Genomic DNA, 22958 nt, shown 5'->3' with positions numbered 1-22958 from the left:
AGGTTTAGTGTCCTATTAGTATAACAGATTTAATGTCCTACCACAGAATAGCGGGTAGGATGCCTCATTAGCATACTGGGTTTCAGATTACAGAGCCTGGATTCCTGGAAACCACGTGACACTGACAGTTGCAATATTACCCTAGGCTCAAGCCTTTCTCCCACAGTGAGAGTCGCTTTATACTGAATAATGCAACAATCCATTCCAAGGGGATGCTAGAATTTTAAACATATATCAAACGCAGGTGTGGCCAATTTCATGAAAGACATACTACTAGAAGTAAAGATACAGATTAATCCAAAACAAAAATACTGAGTGCCTTAAATACTATTGCCAATAGAAAGGTTATTCCATAAAAATGTGAACAGAAAGCACATTTTTTTTGTGTGTGTGTGTGTGTGTGTGTGTGTGTGTGTGTGTGTTCATCTGGTGGACAAAGACAAAAGACAGGTACAAAAATTAATCCTCTTTTGCAATGCAGAACTCACTGTTCAGTATAGTTTTGGTCCATACAAGAAGGAATATAATGCTGGCAAGTAGGAGTTGGCCTGGCTGCTCATGTGCACCAGCAGGGCAGAGCCAAGCCTGCCTGACTGCCCATGTGCTCCCATGGCAGCCATGGTTGGTCAACCACCATCATCACCTCATGGCTGTCAAGACATGGATACAGCCCTCAACAACATTAGGAATCTGAGAAGTCTGAAGATTTCATAAAATAAACTGGAAGACACTTGTGTAAAGCTGTCATATGAAGCAATGAAACTTCCCAACTGCCATTCAGAGAATCTTGGCTTGGAGGATGTGAGCTAATTGCTCCTTCTGTGAGGACCTAGCTTCTGCTTTTACCAACAGTAAAACACTGTGGGGGAATCAACCTTGGTCCACAATGGGCTCATTGTGCTGGGTGAGACCCTGAAACAGCTAAAATGTGACCTGTATGCAAGGGCTGTGAGCAACTAACTTTGATGAGGGAAGCCAAGTGTTTCTAACTGCTGAGAAAAAGACAAATCCCTACCTGAAATGCCTAAGCAATGTGTAAGAGAAATAGAAAATAGAGTGAAAATCTCATTCTAAGAAACCTGGGCATACTCTGATCCAAAACCACTTACAAAGGAAAGGGAGTGTGCCCTTACTTTGACCCACCTGCATGTAAAAATTAAAGATCACTGACATTTCAGTGAGGTATTATTTCTCTGGTACCCTGCTCAGAGGTACTATGTAAGATGGATGAGGCTTTTCATTTCTAATAGAAGACGTGAAGCTGGAGATGAGGGATGGAGGATGGTACAGTGAAGGTGGAGCTAGGAGAAGAGGCCTGAATATATTCAAAATTCATTGTATGAAATTATTGAATCAATAAAATTTCTCTTAAACTTCAAAAAAGTAAAGAGAGGACCATCTGAGGAAATGATCACATAACTCAAATGGACCTAACAAACATCTGTAAAACTTTTCATCAAACACTGCAGAACACACATTCTTCTTGGCAGCCCATGCAGCAGTCTTTAAAATAGACCATCTAATCAGACACAAATTGGGACTGGAGAGATGGTTCAGTAGTTAAGAGCACTGATTGCTCTTGAAGAAGACCTGGGTTCAAATCACAGCATCCACATGGCAGCTAACATTGATCTATAACTCCAGTTCCAGGGGATCTCTATTCTGTTCTCCATGGGCACTGCACAAACAGGTGCACTTACATATATGCAAACATAACACTCATACACATAAAACAAAATAAAAATATTTAGCAGGACAAAAGTCTTTAAAAATATAGAAAAAGCTAAATAACTCCTGATATTCTATCTCTTTGTACTAGAGAAAGCCCCTATGAAATAAACAATAAAAGAAACTATAGAAGACATAGAACTCATGAAAATTGAATGACATACTATTGAATGGAGAAAGGGCCATTGAAGAAATTGAGAAAGAGATTTAAAAATCTTAGAACTGAATGAAAACAAAAACACAATTCACCAAAACATGGGATACAATGAAAACAGAAACAAAAACAGTATGTTACTGGCCCACAAACAGGCATGTAGATCAATGTAACAGAGCGCAGGACCCAGATACAAACCCATTCTATAAGGAAGGATGATGTCATGTCATTTCCAGGAAAATGGATGCAATTGGAGAGAGTCATGTTTAGCAAATTAAGCCAGTCTCAGAAGAACAAATAGTGTGTATGTGTGTGTCTGTGTATGTGCGTACCATATGCATGCCTGATGCCTGCAAGGCCAGAAGAGGATGTTGGATCCCAGGAACTGGAGTGAGAGACAGTTGTAAGCTGCCATGTGTGTGCTAGAAATTGAACCAAGATTCTCTGCCAGTGGCAGTGAGTGCTCTTAACTGTGGAACCACCCTCTTCTGGCTTTCATGGGCACCATGCGTGAATGTGATGCACAGACATCCATGCAGGCAAAATATCCATAAACATAAAGCAGTAGCAACAAAGCATGGTGGTGGACCTGTAATCTCAAGTGGTAGGGAGGCTGACAGGTGGATCCCCAGGGAAGATGGTCAGTCTATTTGGTGAATCCCAGGCCAGTAGAAGACTTATAGCCTCAAAAATGTAAGGCAGCCAGTGCCTCAGGGTAAAATCCAAGCTGTCATCTGGCTTTCCCATGTGCACATCCATACACAAACACAAATCCACATGAAAAAAATAAATAAAGAGGAAAATTTTCTTTTGTCTCTTGATTTCAGAGATTTCGTCCCATGGTGATCTGGCCCCTTGGTCTTTGAGTTTGTGGCAAAGCAGCACATCATGGCAGGAAGCACCTGGTGGAGCAAGATACCCACCTCATGGCAAACAGGAAACAAAGCAGGACAGGGAGAGGCCAGGATCCACCATCCCCTTCAAAGTTACTTCCTCAATGACATATCTTCCTCCAACTCGTGAGCTTCCTCCAGTCCCTACCACCTCCCAGTACTGTCATGATTAGGAAAATCAAGCATTTAGCACATGGCCTTTGGGAGATAGTTTAACTCCAAACTTTAACCACACTTCTAGTTTTATTTCTGCCACATTCTTTTTACCTAGTTTATTGAGGTTCCTTCTTTCCAGGGGTCTCCAATTTGTGTCAAGCTGACAAGATCTAACCAGCACAGTCTTGCTTGAAATGAAGATTTGTTTTATTTTGTTTTCATACCTTTCTCATTCATGTTGTGTGGATCTTTCTGGAGTTATGTCACAATTTAACCTTCTGGGGAATAAGATTGATGTCACAAATCAAAAGTTGTAGTGATGAATCTCACTTTGGAAATGGATTTTGAAGGAGGAGTTGAGAAATCTTAAACAACAAAATGAAAAGAGTAAACATTGACACAAATGTTAGAAAACATTGAACAATGACTCAGTAGGGTCAGCAAATGAATGGGTAATTGGGAAACTGGCTTCTATCATGACCATGCCCAGAGGTCACCAGCACACAGACAGGTGCTCCATAGCTGGTCTCCCAGATGATCCAGATGTGCCTTCTTTAAATAGTCACTTGAGACAAGATGTTACTAAAAATATTGAATTATTCTCTAAAGTAAAAAATTATGTGCTTATTCACAAATCTTGTGTTGTAATCCCTGATCTTTGAGTATGGTTGTCATTCTTCATTTTTCTTGCAGTGAACATACTCATAGTATTCCAACTCTGAACTTGAACCAGCATCTCTGAAATAAGATGAACTTTTAAATAGTCTTGCAAAACCAATTTAAGTGTAGAACCAATTCTGATTATTGAAGTCACCCCAGTACTTAATAATACTTTGTTGATTCAAAATGTCATATCTAGTATTTCAACAAGATTCAATTGAATTTTCATTGGTACCTTTGTGTTTCCAGGGGTTATATAATTCACAATAAACTATAGTAACAATTTATAATCACTAACATTTGAACCTAAAATATCCCCCAAAATCCTGTGCATTAAAAATCTTGGTCCTCGGTTCATAAGGCTATTGGCAGGTGGTAGAGCCTTTAGACCATGAGGTAAATAGGATTCTTCCACCACATACTCCCACCAGGATGTAGTGTTTCACCAGAGACCCCAAAACAAGGGCAATAACTGACCATGAGCTGAAACATCAGAACTCTGAGCCCAAATAAACCAGTTTTCTTTTTAAGTTGATTGTATCAGATATTTTGTTACAGTAATAGAAAGCTAGCACAATTATATTGACCCCAAAACAAGGGCAGCAACTGACCATGAGCTGAAACATCCAGAACTCTGAGCCCAAATAAACCAGTCTTCTTTTTAAGTTGATTGTATCAGATATTTTGTTACAGTAATAGAAAGCTAGCACAATTATATTTTAAGTTATAACATGTACATAAAAAGAACTCAAATCTGGGGGCTGGAGAGATGGCTGCTCTTGCAGAGGACCTACCCACATGGTGGCTAACAACTATCCATAACTCCAGTTACAGGAGATTCAGCACCTATTCTGGCCTCCATGCCACTGCACAACACTTGTTTATCATGGTAGGACACTTCCCTTGAGTGAATATACAGTTTACCACATATTAATGGAGTAAAATAACCAGGCCAAAGGGCACAGAGAACAAGCCCGTCATTCACCAGCCCCTAGGAATGTCACCCAGACTTCTTAGGAAATGTGAAAACATTCTATTCTCCCTGTGTGTCAGCCCCCAGATATGCAGCTAATCTGTTAGTTCATGTTCCTCCTGAAGAAGACAAGTCTTACTTAATTGGCTACAGTCAAGTACAGTGAATGCCAACTTAGTGAATGCCTTTCCATTTTGAACAAGGACTTACAAAAATGAATTTCAATATTTTCTGGTGCTGGCTGTGCTTCTTATATGCTAGCACTTAACCCCATGTTTTCACTCATCTATTAATTCTTAATTATATGAGGATGATAGATGTGAAAAAAGGGATTGCTTGCCATCAAAGATAGATTAAGAGCTTGTGTTTATGTCAGTCTCTCAAAACTAACCTAGAGAACCTGAAGCATCAAGTTAGGAAATGAGAAATACTCTGATTTCACACAAGTCTGTGCTGATAAATGACCCTATGAGCCCATTATAGATTACTGATGTTTCTAAAACTGTGATTTTCACTATTAGGAAAAATTGGGACAAGGGGTAAATATTGAGAATTTTAGTCTCATCTGAAGTCTCATATAAAACTTTGCTCTTAGATTGGCTTAAACAAACTTCACGCATTGCCCTACGGTCCAAAGCAGAGCACAGAGTGCAAGGTACTGATGGGGCTGAGAGTTCTCTTGTTAATCTTTCCTTACGGTGCCTTGAAAATCTGAGCAAATCAAGCAAGAGCCCCCTTTTCTCTATTTTGTTTTATGTTAGCTATTTAAAAATAAATGATATATAAGATATAGCTATTTACTTAATTACATTTCTTATATATAAGAAAGTTTATTGGGTACTTGAAGGGTAAAGGAACTATCACTGTTGGGATCATGAAATTGGCCTTGATGATGACTGCTGGGTGTGCAGTCACCAGAGTGCATCATAAAACCAGCCTTTCTGCATGCATGAGATCTTCCCGGTATTTCCAATAAATATCTCTTCTCTCCTTCAGTCATGAGTAATGGATGAAGATTCTTATTCCAAATTCTAGACTTCAGGAAGCCTACTTACAGCAAGGCTGGAACAATTCCATTTCCTCTTTCCACATCCCATCATCCAGCACTTCCCTTTAGTCCACTGCTGCTGCTGCAGTACTAATTTTAACTCCAAAATTCCTCATAAATGTAATCAATCCTCTTCCTGAAAATCATGTATTGATTAGAATCCCAAGCGAGACAGAGGAAACAAACCAAGGTAAAACTCCAGCCCATTTGTTTTCTTCTTATTTAATAAATAAATGTTTCTAAATCCAATCTCCTCATCTCAAGGTCACCTCCAAATCTCTCCTCTTCTCAGAGCTCAACTTTCTCCCTTTTAGTGACTCAACTCTGCACATTTAATTCTTATCTCCTCACTAACTCCAAGTTCCTTGTACTAGTCTCTTGTAGGGAAATCAAGTTCAGCAAGACAAATGTATGCTTACCTTTTTCCTCCACAAATTGGTACTTCTTTGGGGCCTATGCCATGGTTAATGATGCCACTACGTTTTTCCCCACTATCTATGGGGAGCTGATCTCAGGGCCTCAAGGCCTTTATCCTCCAAGGATACCCAAATCTGAAGATGTTCCAGTCTTTTAATAAAATGGCATAGTGTTTGCATTTAGCCCTTCAAATCTTTTTACCTATTGTAATTAGCTCTAGATGAATTATGCCTAATACAAGAGAAAAGGGCATTCCACTGAATTGCTTTGGTTCTACTGATAAGAAAAAGTCTGTGCATGTTCATTACAGCTGCAATTTTTAAAGTCTGTCTTCTATCCCTAGTTGATGAAATCTGTTGATGTGGACCTTACAAAGGACCAGATGTGCTCACCCAGTGATCTGAGTGAAAACTCGAAAGAAGACTTTGAGACTGGCTGGGAATGTGGTAGGAGAAAACTGGCTCCTGAGTGGAAACCAAGCTCTGCCCATTCAACTGCCACCCTCTGTTCAGGGTCTGCACTTTCACTTCAGAAGAGTAAGACTCATCTGCCTTCTCTGGCTGGTCAGGACAGTTCATGGTTATTTTCTCAACCTGCATAGTCTCCCTTGCAATCCACTCTATATCATGTCCAGGTTTATGATCTCAAATCATGTTATCTAATGTATGATATCTTAGAGGACTCCCTATGTTGGAGCACACTCCAACATAGGGAGTGTGCTCTCTGTTAATATTTGTTCCTCTGTCAAACTTTCCCTCTTCTAGGAAGGACTTGCTCTGTCCCTCCCTTTTCCTCTTTCCTTCTTTCTTTTTCTCTCTGTTCAACTTTCCCTTCACTATCCATCTCAAATATCCCACACTGCCTCTCTTTGAAGAGTGTGTGTACTCTCTACAGAAAGGTTAATTGCATTCTCCTTTGAGCTCCAACAGTATTTTGTCCATACTGGATAGGAGAGCTTTTTCACATGAAATGAAGTATCTCTCTTCTCGCTTCGGATGAACCCACCTCTCTACTTACTTGGAACGTGACGAGTGGCCAGCAAGTGTCCATTTAACTAGCTGAAATGAAAAATAAAAGAATGGATGTAGTTTTATTTGTAGTCAGTAGTTGTTTCAATAAAACTGATTTGGGAATTATTTACAAAAATGAATGATGCCCAGTCTCTCCCTTGTGCTCCCAACATTTCCAGGTTGACGCTGCTCTGGTGGACAGTCCCTGGGCTACACTTTGCAGCAGATTGTAGCACACATGTTAGCTGGATAAGAACATCTTATGTGTGAAAAATGATATATGAATGAGATCGGAGGAACTCTCAACTACACCACAAAATGCATATTCAAATCCAGAGGGTATGTGCACTAAAAATAAGATCTCCAACCCCACAGCAGATCCATAAATACTTTTTATTCCTTTTTGCAATGCTGAAAATTGAATCCAGATGGTTACATATACTGGGCAGGTAGTCTACCACTGAATGATACCCCAATCACACTCAAATGGTGTATTTTCTTATTGCTTATTTAAAGGGTATGGGATGGAGGGGGAACCCATGTGGCATAGCCTGCATATGGAGATCCCAGGATAGCTTGTGGGAGTCAGTTCTCTCCTTCTACCATGTGAGTTCTGGGGATTCAACTCAGGTCTTACCTGCTGTGCCACCTTGCCAGCTCTCAAGTACTTCATTTTTAATAAGCTTCTAGCTATACACTGGCTTAATTCCACTTCATAAACTAATATTTGGGGACCAATGGGATATTTTCTCAGAAATAGTTTCCAGATGGTAGATGGAACAGGAAAAATACTCATGAAAGAAGGGTGGTCAAAGATTTTATTCGTGACTTTTGGATCGTGGGAAGGAGATTGGGAAGGCACTTCAGGCAGAATGGACTGCTTCACAAAGATGCGGTGGGAGGAAGAATCATAGGATGTATAAGGGCCAGAGAGTTCACTGTTTTGGCTGAGGTGGAAGCAGCTGATGATGGGTGTAGTTGGAATTGTAAGACTCATGTTTCCTAGACAGTGTAATACCAAGAAAAATAATTAATGATGTTAAAGCAAGGCAATGTGGATGGTGAAGGTAGCGGTTTAGGGAGTTTCCAAGCTGTGTGTTAGATAACACAGTATATAGAAAGGGTCAAAATCAGAGGTACCAACAAAAGCATTATGGACTTTAAGACTTTAAGTAGTGGTACTCTGGATTAATGTGTTAACAGTGACTGAATGGGGGAAGTAAGAACAACAAGGGGATTAATCAGTGTAAGGCAAGACAGTGAGATGCACGGTCACCAAAGAACAAAGTTACAAGAGAAATAACACAAGGCTTCATAGGGAACACATACTATACTGTCAGATCCCAAGATCCAGAGAGGAGGCCAAGTAGAAGTAGGGAATTTGGTTTGAGGTTGTTTTGAGTCTAATAAGGACATATGGCAGAGAGGAAGGACAGCACCAGAGCTTTCTTTCAAGTGAGGAGTGTGCTAGAACAGCAAGTTTAGAATCATCTTGGTAAAAATAATTGTTGAAGCTGTGAAAGAATTGGTTCAAGGTTTCTGAGGACATACACATGGAGAGGGAGGGCAGATCCATGGATGAGAGGCTTTGGACTCATAAGAAGAGAAAAAGAAGAATCCTCAGAATGCTTGTGTGGAAGTGTGCTTGCCTAACATGTACGCAATTCTAGGTTTTGTTAAATCACAGACACTCTAGGTGCCCTTCTCTCTCCCAGGCATCAGGGTCAAAGCCCCCTGCAGCTGACAAGCTCCTGCAGTGAAGATTAGAGTACATAGATATGGGAAAGGCCTGGGACCAAACCCAGCTGCTTTTTCTTGCAACTGCAAAATAGGTAAGCTTATATGCCTCTTTGGTACCTGCCTCTTCCATGCTCCTTGCCACCTAGGCTAAACCAGACTGAATCACATGGTGTGGAACTTCCTGCCACCCCCTGAGCATCTATAAAACTCAGAATTACCCCCATTCAGTGGATTTCTCTGAAGACTTTATCTTTCTGACACATCCCATGCTATATATAGTGGCTATCCTTCCTGCTCTCCCATGGGTTAAAACCTATTGCTCTTAGTGAAGCCTCTCTCTCTCCTCAGGGTCCATCATGCTGTCTCAGGTGTGATGTTATCTCCCTCCTAATTGCTCCTACCTTAAGGCCTGAGCATAGCTTCCATGTTTACAGTGTTTTCTCTTCTAATAAAGCTCCCTCTGAAGGGTAACGTCTCGGCTTCCTTCTCCAGGAACCTATCTCCTGCAATAATTTGTAATAGGTTACATCCCCAGCACCGCAAAAGAAAGCTGCTGCGCCCACCAATGTAACAGAATTTTAAGCTAAGCACAGAAAACATTTCAAGGATTAAGTTTAATTCTGAGTACAAATAAGAAAAATTGTAATGTGGAAAAGCTTACTGTATTTGGTAACAGATAGCCCAGACGACCTTGATTTCTACATATGGGAGGATGGCCACTAGGGAGATTCATCCTGGGAGAGCTCCATCTGAGAAAAGACAGGCGAACTGGGCTAGACACTGAACCCAGATTTATCAGGACAACAACGACTCTATTATTAGATAGTAGAGAGTTAGACGGTCTACCATGAGTCAGAGATCTTGAAGATGGATGAGGTGGATGAGGGCTCTATGGAAAAGGGAGCCATGCAGAACTAAGATGAAGGAAGAGAAGGGAAGATGCAAATGTGGTTGGACACTGAGCAGATGCCAAGCAAGTTTGGGCTAAAGACCCTTCAGAAGTACAGAGCCTCTAATCCAGTGCTTGCTTGGTGACTTGCAGCTTGAGGGGTGTCTCCTTGTTGCCATAGGAGCTCTAGTTACAACACATCAAGGCCCTCAGTAAAGTTAGAGGCAAGGGTTGATGGCATAGAATGTTAAGACCCTAAAAACCCATTCAGAATATATAAGACAACCACTAGAATGTGTTTGCCTTCTTGTCTGCCTTCCTTTCCTCCTTCTCCCTTCCCTTCCCTTCTCTTTCCCTTCCTTCCCCTTTCCCTTCCCTCCTTCTTCCTTTCCTCCTTCCCTGCCCTCTTCTTTCCTTTCCCTTCCTTCTGCCATTGCCTCGCCTTTCTTCTGTCCCTAAATCCTGCCCACTAACACTCAGTAATCCTACAGCCTAACCTTAGCAACAGCAGCCTTGACCAAAGACCAGCCCTCCTGTCTCAGGAATTAAGACTCACATTACCAAGTAAAATGAGATGAACCTGGTGGGAAAAGACTGAAGGGATGCTCTAAAGAGAAGAATGCAGTTCTGTGACAGGGGTGCTGTGACCATCACTGAATGAGGAGGTGCCACAGGGCCATGGGGAAAGGACAGAAGCATCAACTTCTGATGAGTAAGCATTTTGTTCTGGCCATATTCACTAGGAGCAAGCGGTTCAGCTAATCATTCCTAAAGCAAAGAATGAACAGTTTAAGATTCCCTCTGATCTCCTAAATAACGAAGCACCCTGAACCATCAAATTCTGTGGGAAAGATATTCTTTACATCAGGCCATTCCTCATCACACAAATGTGGAGGAGGTGGAACTGGTTTTTTAGGATCACAGGGCTTGGGTAGAAATCACCAGCTGTCAGTCTCTAGCCCTCCGATTTGGGGTTTTTCTCAGCAATTGAGCCCAGACAACTTTCCCTGATGTTGCTTTTGGTAAATTCAGCCTAATGGTTGTACCTGGGAAGTTTTCGAGTTCCAATGACTAGCCTCATGACTCATGAAGCTTCTCCAGCCCTTTCCACTGCCTGCAAAGGAGAGTACAGAAATTACTTAAGGGATAGCATGACTTTGTCAATCTTTTGTTTACTTACCACGTGGCCCAAGCTCCTTGATGTAAATAGTACTTTATTGTAGTGACACATATACCTCAGATTACCTACAGGGGGGGGGGATATGGCATTTAGCACAGACACAGAGACTTTAGGGAAGCCAGGAAGCCAGGTGGTACCTGTACTCAGCATCTGATCCTGCTCTAGGCCATGAGTTAGGGGACCAGGCCAGTCAACTGATCTCTCTGAGGTTCAATTTCCTTCTCTGGAAAATATAAACCAGCATGAATTCTCTAGGTTTATGATACGTTAAGTGAGTTACTCCCAGCTGAGATTTAGAACACAAGGCCCCTGTTGAGCCTGTATGGGTACAGTTTGGACTGTGGTTGCAATATACTGCAAAAAAGGTGTATCTCTTACCATGAAGGACTCATACTTACCAATCTACGTCTGCAATGTAAACTCCCCAAGTATCAAGGACCACCAGAGACAGCAGCATCCCCAGAACCCACCATGGTCCTTGGATCCTCATAAGTGTTTAAAGTTGCTTACTGAATGTGTTCTAGTATGCGAGAGAGTGTAGGAGGGCAAATGGATGGATGGTTAGATGGATGGAATGGGAAAAGAGAAAAGGGAGGGTAGACTGAATGGATGGAGGGAAAGAGGGAGGGAGCAAGCACTGTACAAGGAGATGGAAGGGGATGCACCCAGAGGAAGAGGGGCTTTGCTGTAAGCCTCTTTACTTGTTAAAATGTGGCACATTGATAGCTTTTTATTGTAAAATGTTTCTTGTGGGGGAAAAAGAAGTGTGTTTTGTAACTCTATTAGAGCTGTACTCTGTCCTAATGTTCATAAGAAACATCTCTCCTGTCTGGGCAGGCAGCTGTTTTGAATAGTCACACAGTGTACCTTGAACCCCTCTGTCCTACTCTCCTTCAGATTCAAAGCCCATGTTTGTTGTTTCCCCCACACTTCTTCTACGATAGGCTGTTTGACTGACTGGCCTTGCATTTCACTCACTGTCAGCTCACTGTGTCCCAGTTAGTGCCCCAAAGTGCAAAACAAGGGGCAGCTTGTCTGCACTCTCCTGTAAGTTCTTGCTTAATGGTTTCCAATGACATTTTGCTTCCATGATTATTCTGTTACTCTTTCCTAAATACAGTTTTTCACAAATGAAGTCATTTGCCTTTTCAAGCAAAAAGTGGTAACAGATAAATGCTGCCATTACTGCATAAACAATTAAGGCCTTAGAAGGAGTCACTCAATGGCATTCCTTGGGTGGCTTACTTTAGAAGTTTCCTGACTTGCTTTGTATACTATAATCACAGAGCTACCTTTCTTGAACCCAGTGGTTTTTTCTTTCAGTGTTTTGCAAAAGGTGTTCAGGATTGCATCCCTTGTGTACAAAAGGAGACAAGGAAACACTTAAGCTAGGAGTGCCAGACCTGACTTTACGGATTTGTCTGGTCTCCATAAGTTTAACCTCAACTTCCACATACGAGGAATGTACACAGTGACCTTCAAGACATCAGGGTGCTGGGAGAATGGGACAGGAGCATGCATTTGAGAGAAGCACCCAGGAAGCTCTGATCACCTGGAACCATCCATAGGATACTCCTCCCCACGCTGCTTAGATTAGCCTGAAGGAAGAAAGGAAAGCATAGAGCAGCATCCACTAATTAAATCACTGTCAGCTCACTGAACAGTCCTACAGTGATTAGCCCACAAAACAGGAAAGGTTCAAAAAATTCAGTCCATGCCTTAGAGACCAAGAATGTGTTCAGGCTGTCTTTGGAGGAGAACCATGAGATCCTCGACTGTCAATCAAATACCTTGCTATATAGATTTGACCTGTACCCACAGGAATTACTGATTAAAAATGCAAAACAATAAAAGCGCTTAGCAGAGAGACTGCACCAAAGCAGCCGCTGTCACTCAGAAGGCACTGGACATCCTCGAGTGCCTCCTCGGCTGCTCATCAGTGAACACAGGCTTGTCCCCATAGTAACAAAGTGTGGTGCCAGAGATGTTGTCATCACCACTGTCTACAAACATGCATCAAGAATCTGCTGAGCCCGTGAGGCTCTTAGGAGGAACTGGTACATTGTTTTATTTTATTAAATTGGGTTATGTGAGGATATTTTCATGCCAGTATATAATGCTGTTGGGTATGTTCCCCATTGCCTCCCTCCTCATCCCACCTTCCTGCTGTCCTCTTTGTTTCTGTAGATAGTTTCATTTGGACCTTCATACCATCTCTACATATATGATTCTATGTATCTCTATAAAATCTAGGATCACAATGAGAATAAATATGACCTTTGCCTTTCTCAGACTGATTCAATTCACTTAATATGCTTATCTCCAGTTGCACCCCTTTTCCTGCAGATGACAAAATGCCATTCTTCTTTACAGTTGAAAAGATTTTTCCCATTTGCTTTATCCGTTCCTCTACTGATGGACAGACATCTTGGTTGGTTCCCTAACTTACTGTCGTGAACAGTGCTGCAAGAAACATCAATCAGTACATGAGTGTCTCTGTGGAATGTTGACAAGGAGTCCTTTGGATAAACACCCAGGAATGGTACAGCTGGGTCATATAACAGGTCTATTTTTAGTTTTTTCGGGAACCCCATGCTGACTTCCGTGGTGCTATACTAGTTCACCCTCCCACCAGCAGTGCACTGGGCTCTTCTTTGTCCACATCCTCACCAGCATTTGTTGTCATTTGTTTTCTTGAGGATAGCCATCCTGACTGGGGTGAAGTGGAATCTTGATGTAGTTTTAATTTGCACTTCCCTCATGGCAAAATGACGTTAAACATGCCTTCATCTATTTATTGACCATGTGTGTTTCATCTTTTGAGAGATATTTGCTCATTTCATTAGCCCATTTATTTGTTAGGTTGATTGATTTCTTGTCAGTTTTTAGTTCTCAGTATACTAGATATGAATGCTATTTCAGATGTGTAGTTAGTAAAACTCTTTCTATTGCTGTGGAATGTCTCTTCCCACAATTAGTTGTTTCCTTTGCTGCATGGCTTTTTTAAACCTAATGAAACCCCAGTTTTGAATCATTAGTCTTATTTCCCAAGTGACTACAATCCTCTTCAGAAAGTCCTTGCTTATGCCTGTATTTTGTAGTTTTTCCTCTATCAGTTTCAGAGTTTCAGGTCTTACATTAAGGTCTTTGGTCTATTTGGAGTTAATTTTTATACAAGGTGAGAGATAAGATATCTCATTTCATTCTTTTACATATAGGCATCTACTTTTCCCCACACAGTTGTTGAAGAAGTTGTTTCCTTTTCAATATGTATTTCTGGCATCTTTGTCGAAAATTAGGTGAGTGTACTTATGTGATCTTGTATATGGGTCCTTTATTCTATTCCATTGGTCTATGTGGTTTATTTGGGTGTCAGTACTGTGATGTTTTTATTGCTATAGCTCTGTAGTATAACTTGACGGCAGGTAAGATTATACCAGAATATTTTGAGGAGAGGAGAGTTTTAAAGTCCTGATAATAGAATGTCAAGCAGCATAGCATTCATTGGAAGTTACTTTGGAACACAGTGATAGTGTATGATTCCTTATATTTTTTTATTTTTTTGGTTTTGTTTTTTAAAAAATATTTTATTTATTATTTTTATTTTATGTGTATGCCTGTGTTACCTGCAAGTAGATAAGTGCACCTGTGTCATGCAATGCCCACGGAGGACAGAAGAGGTTGTTGGATCCCTGGAACTGGAGTTATGGACAGTTGTTAGCTGCCGTGTGGGTTCTGGGACTCGAACCTGGGTCTTCTGCAAGAACAGTCAGTGTTCCTAACTGATTAGCCATCTCTCCAGCCCCTCCTTATATATTTTCATAAGCATTCTCCACAGTAATTCAGTGCATTTAAACAAATTGCTTATGATTAACCAGTTTATGCCCAACATCACTCACCACTAGGTGGGCAGGAGAGGAGGAAGGAATATGTTATAGTACAAATTGATATAGCATTCATTCTGCCTTCTAACACAGTACACATTTACGGTGGGTCACTCAGTGCCAAGCAGAAACGATTCAGTCAAGAGCAAATGATCCTTGCCCTCACAGACTATGGAAAGAATGGAAACCAACTTCTGCAGGATTATTACAGTGAATGGTGCTCCAAACAGGTGTCTTTACAAGAAAAGCAGATGGCCTGGCTGGTCTTAACTGAATTACTGTACATTTGAACATCATTTAAGGATGAAGGTAGTTTCTGAGAACCATATCGCTGTGTAAGTATTGCAGTCTCAGAGAAAGTAAAATAGTTATGATGTCACTAGATAATGGTATCTGGGGCTACCATCACATATGTGGTCCATTCTTAACTGAAACGTCATTCTATGACACATGACTACATGACAAAAGTTAAGGACCTTGAAGGAGAGAAGTGGCCAAGAGAGAAGTAACAAAGGCTCAGGAAAGGAGCACATGCATCCCAACAACGAGGAAGGTCAGCTTGGCTTTATCTCAAAGTAGGAGCTGGGGTCAGGTGGGGCCCAAGGTGCAGGGCTTAAAGGTTTCTGTGTGGAGTAGGACAGGGTAAAAGTATGATCATATTCACATTGAAAAGTCCTCTGGAAGTCTTTATGGAGAAGAGAATGTGGAGGGAAGGAGAGCACTAGAGCACTGTGCAGAGTCACAGAAGACAGCACAGCTGGCCAATGTACTAGAGCCCTGGTCGAAGCTGCGCAGATTTGTGAATACACAAGCTGTTATAAAGAAAACAGAGGAGAAAGAAAATGCGGCAAGAAAGAACAGCAACATAGCTACATGACATGCAACTTAAGTGTGGGCCATGCATGCCAGCAACTGGATCACACTGGTTTCTTCCCAAGCAGTCAAGCGTGATCTCAGCCTAACATAAATAAGAGTAGGACACGCCAACATTATAAATGGAGGCAAAAGTTGGCTATGCCCCTCCTCATTGTACAGGGATAAATGCCCATGATGTCAGGCCAACGACATTGCAGAGAAATACAGTTCATAGCCACATACTCAAGAGGACACCAACTGCCATGTCTTTACAAAAAAGCCCATCGATACAGGACACCTCTCAGGAATCCCGACAATGGCCAATAACTGAAATCTATGTCTCCAGGTCAAAACCAACCCCGAAGAATGAAACCTTGTATAAACAGCTCATTAGCTTTGCAGGGGTGCCTAGAAGCAAATGAAGCCAAGATGATGCCATTTTCCTGCCCTGCTCCAGGGCTCCTCACTAGCCCCTTTTGCAAACATTGAAAATCAGCCATGCTTCCTGAGTCTGGAATTGACGAAGTTCCATAGGCATCCTCCATTCTGCCAACAGGAGTCCCTGGTTTCCAACTCTTCCTCCAAATGACACTCTAGTTTCCTTCTGAATGCAGCTGGATGTGTCATTCAGATATTTCACAAGAATTCTGTGCCCGTTGTGGGTGCAAATCTGTAATATCTGTGTAAACCAAAAGTTATCTTACTTTGCCTGAGCTGATAACTCATTAGACCTGACTTGGGTTATTAAAATGACATAAGAGACAGCCCATGGAGGATCCAGTGTTTCTACAGCCCAGAACTGTGAGAGTCATAAACAAAAAACATCGAGGAAATGATGATTGTCTAACAGCTTCCACACCCAAACCATCTTCAAGCCATCTGCCAAATGTAGCCACCACTGAGAGGGCTGAAGCTTCACAACAAAGCAAAATTCCCAGAGAGGTCAGCATCCCTCTGACCATTTTCAAGTACAGATATCCTCAGGAGAAGCTTGTGGAAGCACCAGAATCATCTATTTCAAACTTTATTTTAATTGCACTGAAGCATTTTGATAATCTATTTTCTCGGCTCAAGCCAAGTAAGTGGACTTGTAGATCTTACCATATTTTTCTGAAACTGCTCTTCGCAATATGATCAGGATGAACTATTATAAAGCGGCTTCCTGGAAATTTTATGATGGAAAGATATTTGTGTGCTACCATGACTAATCTACTTTGAAATCTCCAAATGACACTAGAATTTCAGTTATTTGCATGGCACATGTTTTGCAAAATTGAGTGAACCACCAAGTCCAGATCCCTAGCATACTGTAGTTCAATGTGATTTCTTGAAGGTCCTACCCTGTCCCTTCAATGCAGGAGTTGGTACTCATCAAGGGCCCCTCCTCCCTCCTTGTGACCCAAGTAGCTGGACATGCACAGTCAGTTAAAGACATAAAAATGAGAAAATACTGACTTTTAAAATTTTAAAATAAGTGCAGTCATATACAATACAGAGGTTCTTAGGAAAATATTTGCTAAAAATATCCCAAGATAGAAAGAGATCAAGGTTTTAAAGGAGGAAAATAGAGTTGGTTACTTCTAGGATCCCAGAGAATTGGTCCTTCTGAGTTTTACTTCGTAAGCATCACATCGTCCACTGTAGGCCTGTGGAGTATCTCAGCTGTCTGTCAGGGTAGGGGAAGACACCTTTTCTAGTTATATGGTGTTGCTAAAGGATTACTAAGGCTGAGCATTTTATAAAGAAAAGAAGTTTACTTAGCTCACAGTGCTGGAGGCTCAAAAATTTGGCATCAGCTTTTTCTGGGTCCTTGGCAGGGCTCATAGAGGTGACATCATAGTCAGCAAGTGAGTATGAAAGAGACTACAATTTAAGATGGGAGGGCAGGAGGGGATTCCAGGACCAGTCTTGCTTTTTTTTTTTTTTTTTTTTTTTTTTTTTTATAACAACTCCTTTTTTTGATAACACTTTAAAACTAGCATCATTGTTTTCTGAGGGCAATGCCCTCAGTGACCTATGCTTAAAGGGCCCACCATGTCTCACATCACCAAGCTATAACCAAGTTTCCAACTCACGAAACTTTGGGTTCAAACTCAAAGTTTTGACAAACAGCATTCAAACCATAACAAGAGCAAATATTTTCCTCCATTATCTCAACTATAAGGATAAAGGCCTTTATTTTATTTATTTTTGTTTAGTTTTGTTTTTCATACAGTATCTCATTGTATAGCCTAAGTTGGCTCAAATTCATAATGCTCCTACCTGAAAATCTCAAATCTTGGTATTACAGGCATGCACAACCATGCCCAGAAGGGATCGAGGTTCTGAAGAACACTTCAGTCAGGACCAGTGTGTGTCTCTCAGAGAATGGCATTAGCCATGTCCTGCAGCAGAGATATTCTGTGAATGTCCAGGTAGAAGAGGAGGGGTTTTCATGATGATGAGCTAGGACCTGGTGTCCTGATGCAAGCAGTGTAAAAGGGAGCCCCACTGTTACCCATCAAGCTATAGGAAGGTCCTGTACAATGGATCATAGGCTCCCAGGAAGGAAAGGGGAAAGGAAGTCTTGAATTTGCCAGAAAATTCAGAATGACACTTTATGTGAAGGGTTTTATTTGTTTATTTATTTTGTATCCAAGTTTGTAACTAGAAAATTGTGTCCTCCCCAAGGGAGACTGTGGCTCATAAGCAAGCCCTGCAGATGGTCAAGATGAAGTCCAGATGCTATAGTTGTTGGATGTGGGATTTCTGCTTCAGCATAAGATCAATAAAAGAAGTGAACAAAACACCAAAGAATATATGTATAATATAATTAGTTTTACCTCAGTCTATTTGCTTTTTCTAGGATAGCATAGACAATCTTAATTTACATGTGTGAGTTGCATTATATTTTCATTGGGTAGTACTAATATGCGTGGTCCATTTCCTTAGAAAATTAAAGGAACATGTCTCTCATTTATATGATAAATATCTAAGTTCCATGGTATCAGGGTGCAAATGAGGAGGCCATTGCTCACTGAGGAAATCAGTGTTGCTTGGAAATCCGCTGGGTGCCAAACTCTGTTGACTACTTCACATAAAGGATCTCAATTGAATTCCCCATGTCAATCAAGGGACAAGGTTCAGTCAAAGAAGAGAAACTATTAGGAAACACATCTGACATGGGTGGTTCTCCTCTCTGTGGTTTAGTTTTCCATGGCCTCAGTTATCTATGCCCAACCACTGTCTATAAAGTACTTACATTTGGCTTTATCCTTTCAAGAAAAAGAAAACATATTCATAAAACTTTCATTACTGAATTCTTTATTTCTCTATTTTATTGTTAGTTATTGATGTTAATTTGTTACTAAGCCTAACTTACAAATTATACTGTGTTGTATGCATGTATGTATGTGTCTAAAGGGAAAAGACAGAGTATGTAGGGTGTGGTGTTCTCTGCACCCTGGTTTCAGGGATCCCCTGGGGCTGTGGAAGTACTTTCTCTATAGATAAGGATGGAGTTCTATTTGTACAAAATAGAAGAATTACCTTAGGGATTTGATCATATGCAATGGTTGGAGACCAGTTTAGGATAGTCTCTATGAAGGGTATCAGAAGAGTAGGGTGTCAGAAAAAGAAACTAGTTTAAACTGGGTAAGAGCTGGGTGTGGTAGTGCTCACCTTTGATCACAGAACTTGGGAGGCAGAGGTGGGTGGATCCCTGTGAGATCAAAGTAAGTCTGGTTTACATAGCAAATTCCAGGTCAGTTGGGGCTAAGGGAGACACTGTCTCAAACAAACAAACATACAAACAAACACCTGAAACAGAGAAACAAAAACTAATAAAGTAGGTAACAGCCAAGGCAAGTTGAAAACCACTAACACATGTTGTACATCCTGAAAACTAAACTTTTACAGAAGTGGGGTACTGGTGGCCTTACATATTGGGTCACAGGAGTCTAATGCTCTTACCTTTCCAACTACATGTTCAGGGACATGGCACTGAAGCCTAAAATAATTACCACACAAATTGGCAAACACTATTGTCAACACAAAAATATAACTCTCACCTCAAAGGGGATAAAAGTTTATTCTGGAAGAAATATGTGTGAACATAGCCCAGGAACAGGTAGGTTGATACAGGAAAAGAGAAATGGTAGCTATAGACCTTAGATGCTATTGGATGGTGTGCTTAGCCTTTTGGTTGGTAGGAGTTAGGGTTTTCTTAAGCTTTTATGAATGTTTTGATACAGTCACAAAAGTTTTCTTTAATCTGTTAGTAATAAGATGTTAAATCAGAAATAGAAATAGGGAAGGAATGGCTATTTAGGGCCTAAAAATGGCCCAAGGTAAATTGTAAATGCCTTTGAATCTGCAGCATTCCAAACTTTCCAGTCATTGAAGTGTTAATCACTTGGTCAGCCTTGCAGGAAGTTCAGTCCAAGATGCAGAATTTTTCTGGGAACTTTTTTCACACTATGAATTAGGAATTTGAGCTCTCCAGAAAGATTGACTTAAAAATATCAATACACTTCTGTGTATCAGTCTCTCATTCCAACTTTGTGCAGTGTAAGTGATTGAAGGGGACAGTATTATCACTCATTGGAGAACAAAACCATCTTTTCAATCTTTTCACAGGAATCAAAGGAACTGAGGAAACGGCAGAGAAGTTTGAGCACCTGCAGGCATGGCTGCTTCAGCAGAGCACCAAGGTAAATGTGGCAACATGTTTTCCTACACTAACCTTCCAAATGTCATGGCAACGTGGGTGCTGCCTCACACCATTCTCACATTTACTCAAAATGTCCTCGGAGGCTTACCCTAATGAGCAGGAAGAGAAATCTGGGGAATGTAATTCAGTCTAGGCAACCTGGCACGTTATGAGTCACCACAGTCTAACCATTTAAGATAGAAATCTTATGCCCATTATAAACAAGAGGATATCAAGTCCCAGAAATATAATACTTCTAGAGTCACAGAGCTGTCAAAGCAAGATTTTGGCAGGTCTATGATGATAGTTCTCAGGTTCTTCCTGCCACCCCACCTGGACTCCAAATAAAGGCCTTCTTTGCAACAGGCTTATCCCCCAAAAGAAATTTCCTGTGGAGAGATAGGATTCACTTCCTTGAAGAAGAATTGCCCATGGTCATCATTGTACTAAGCATTTGTCTCTGAATCATGTCAGTGAATTCTTGGAATCCAGGGTTGGGGACACAGCTTAGGTGGTAGAGTACTTGTCTTGCAAGCATGAGGACCTAAATTTGATCCCCATGTTAGAAACAAAATCCAAGGTTCAAGGACCCCATCGATATGACACAAAGAACACCTGAACAAAGCAAGGTAGATTTTACTTTTGCAAAAGGGTGTCTTGTGTGGTCAGTCAGATCCAGCAAGCACATACAGGACCCAGAAGCTTTGTGAGCATTTGTCCCTAATACAAGAGAAGTGTATCTTTTCTCCATTGGCTGGAGTTCAACCTCACAGCTTTCCTGGTTGGCTAGTTTAAAAGAATAAGCATGAAGGGAGAGAGCTCCACCTCCTCAGACCATCTGGATCAAGAATGCATTGGAGCATTTCCTTAAACAAACATCTTACAGGGTGTGGTGGGATCAAAAGACTGTAACCATCACTCTAATACCAAAGCCAGGTAATGATACAATCAAAAAAGAAAACTATAGACCCATATCCTTAATGAACATAGATGCCAAAATTCTCAACAACATACTTGCAAAGCCCATAAAGACACACATCAAAAAGATCATCCACCATGATCAAGTCGGCTTTATCCCAGAGATGCAGGGGTGGTTCAATGTATGTAAGTCAATAAACATCATAAATCATATAAATGGGCAAGAATCACATGGTCATCTCAATAGATGCAGAGAAGGCCTTTGACAAAATTCAACATTCATTTATATTCAAACTCCTAGAGAGAATTGGACTGGAGGGACCATACCTCAACATAATTAAAGCCATATATAACAAACCCACAGCCAACATCATTCTAAATGGAGAAAAACTGGAAGCATTCCCATTGAAATCAGGAACCAGACAAGTTTTAATAACTGGAAAAGAAGAGATCAAATTATCCCTTTTTTGCAGATGATATGATATCTAAGAGATGCCAAAAATTCTACTAGAAAACTCCTAGAAATTATTAACATGTTCAGTAAAGTGGCAGGTTACAAAATTAACCTACAAAAGCCTGTAGCCTTTCTATACACCAATAGCAAGCAATCAGAGAAAGAGCACATGGAAACACTCCCCTTAACAATAGCTGAAAAAAAATCTTGGAATAAACCTGAAAATAAACCTGATCAAAGACATTAAAGAGCTCTACAATGAAAATTTTAACTCTTTAAAGAAAGAAATTGAGGAAGACATCAGAAGATGGAAGGACCTCCCATTAATATTGTGAAATTGATCATCCTACCAAAAGCCATTTATAGATTCAATGCAATGCCAATCAAAATTCCCATGACATTTTCCACAGAAGTGTAAAAAATCATCCTAAGTTGCATGTGGAAGCACAGAAGACCTTGGATAGCCAAAACAACCCTGAGCACTAAGAGCAATGCTGGGGGGATTACTATACCAGGTTTTAAGCTGCATTACAGAGCTATAGTCATAAAAACAATATGGTACTGGCACAAAAATAGACCCATAGACCAATGGAACAAAATTAAAGACCCAAATATGAAATGCAATTTCAGCCACCTGATATTTGACAAAGGGACAAGAATATTCACTGGAGGAAAGACAACATGTTCAGCAAATGGTGCCGGCAAAACTGGACCTCCAACCGTAGAAGAATGAAACTAAACTCCTATCTTTAACCCTGCACAAAAGTCAATTCCAAATGGATCAAAGACCTCAATGTAAAGCATGAAACGCTGAAACTGTTAGAGAAAAATGTTGTGAAAAACCTACAAGATATAGGGGTAGGAAAGTATTTTCTAAACCAGACATCAGTTGCTCAGGAAACAAGGGCAAGAATTAACAAATAGGACCTCATTAAACTAAAATGCTTCTGTAAATCAAAGGAAGCAACCAGGGAAGTGAACAGAAAACACACAGAATGGGAGAAAAATCTTCACCAGTGACACATCCAACAGAGGTCTAATATCCAGAATATATAATGAACTCAAAAAACAGAATCAAGACAAGAAGTAACCCAGTTAAAAGATGGGCTAAGGAGGTGAACAGAGAGCTCTCTAAAGAAGAAGAAAGATGGCTACAAAATATCTTTAAAGATGTTCAACATCACTAATAATTATGGAAATGCAAATTAAAACCACTTTAAGATTTCATCTTACCCCAGCCAGACTGACTAAGATCAAGAGAACAAATGATGCCAAATGTTGGAGAGGATGTGGGGAAAGGGGAACACCC

General features: G+C 40.7%; 1 long non-coding RNA gene and 1 other non-coding gene across 2 annotated transcripts in view; one reads left to right on the top strand and one right to left on the bottom strand.

Moving 5' to 3' along the window:
• The first annotated feature begins 401 nt into the window (after window positions 1-401).
• LOC115070474 lies at window positions 402-526 on the top strand. The gene has a single exon (XR_003849631.1). It is a non-coding gene; the product is annotated as a small nucleolar RNA SNORA40 (small nucleolar RNA).
• A 1793-nt stretch (window positions 527-2319) lies between these two features.
• Window positions 2320-22958, bottom strand: part of LOC115070468 — an 83911-nt gene continuing 63272 nt past the window's right edge. The window contains exons 4-6 of the long non-coding RNA XR_003849625.1: window positions 10715-10782; window positions 7047-7087; window positions 2320-3296 (exon numbers count right to left, since the gene is read on the bottom strand). This is a non-coding gene — a long non-coding RNA (uncharacterized LOC115070468). The remainder of the gene's footprint in view (window positions 3297-7046; window positions 7088-10714; window positions 10783-22958) is intronic.

The sequence above is a fragment of the Nannospalax galili genome, unplaced genomic scaffold, assembly GCF_000622305.1.
Source record: "Nannospalax galili isolate Female #2095 unplaced genomic scaffold, S.galili_v1.0 scaffold135, whole genome shotgun sequence".
In the NCBI taxonomy this organism is placed as follows: Eukaryota; Metazoa; Chordata; class Mammalia; order Rodentia; family Spalacidae; genus Nannospalax; species Nannospalax galili.
This window is presented reverse-complemented; position numbering and strand designations above follow the sequence as displayed.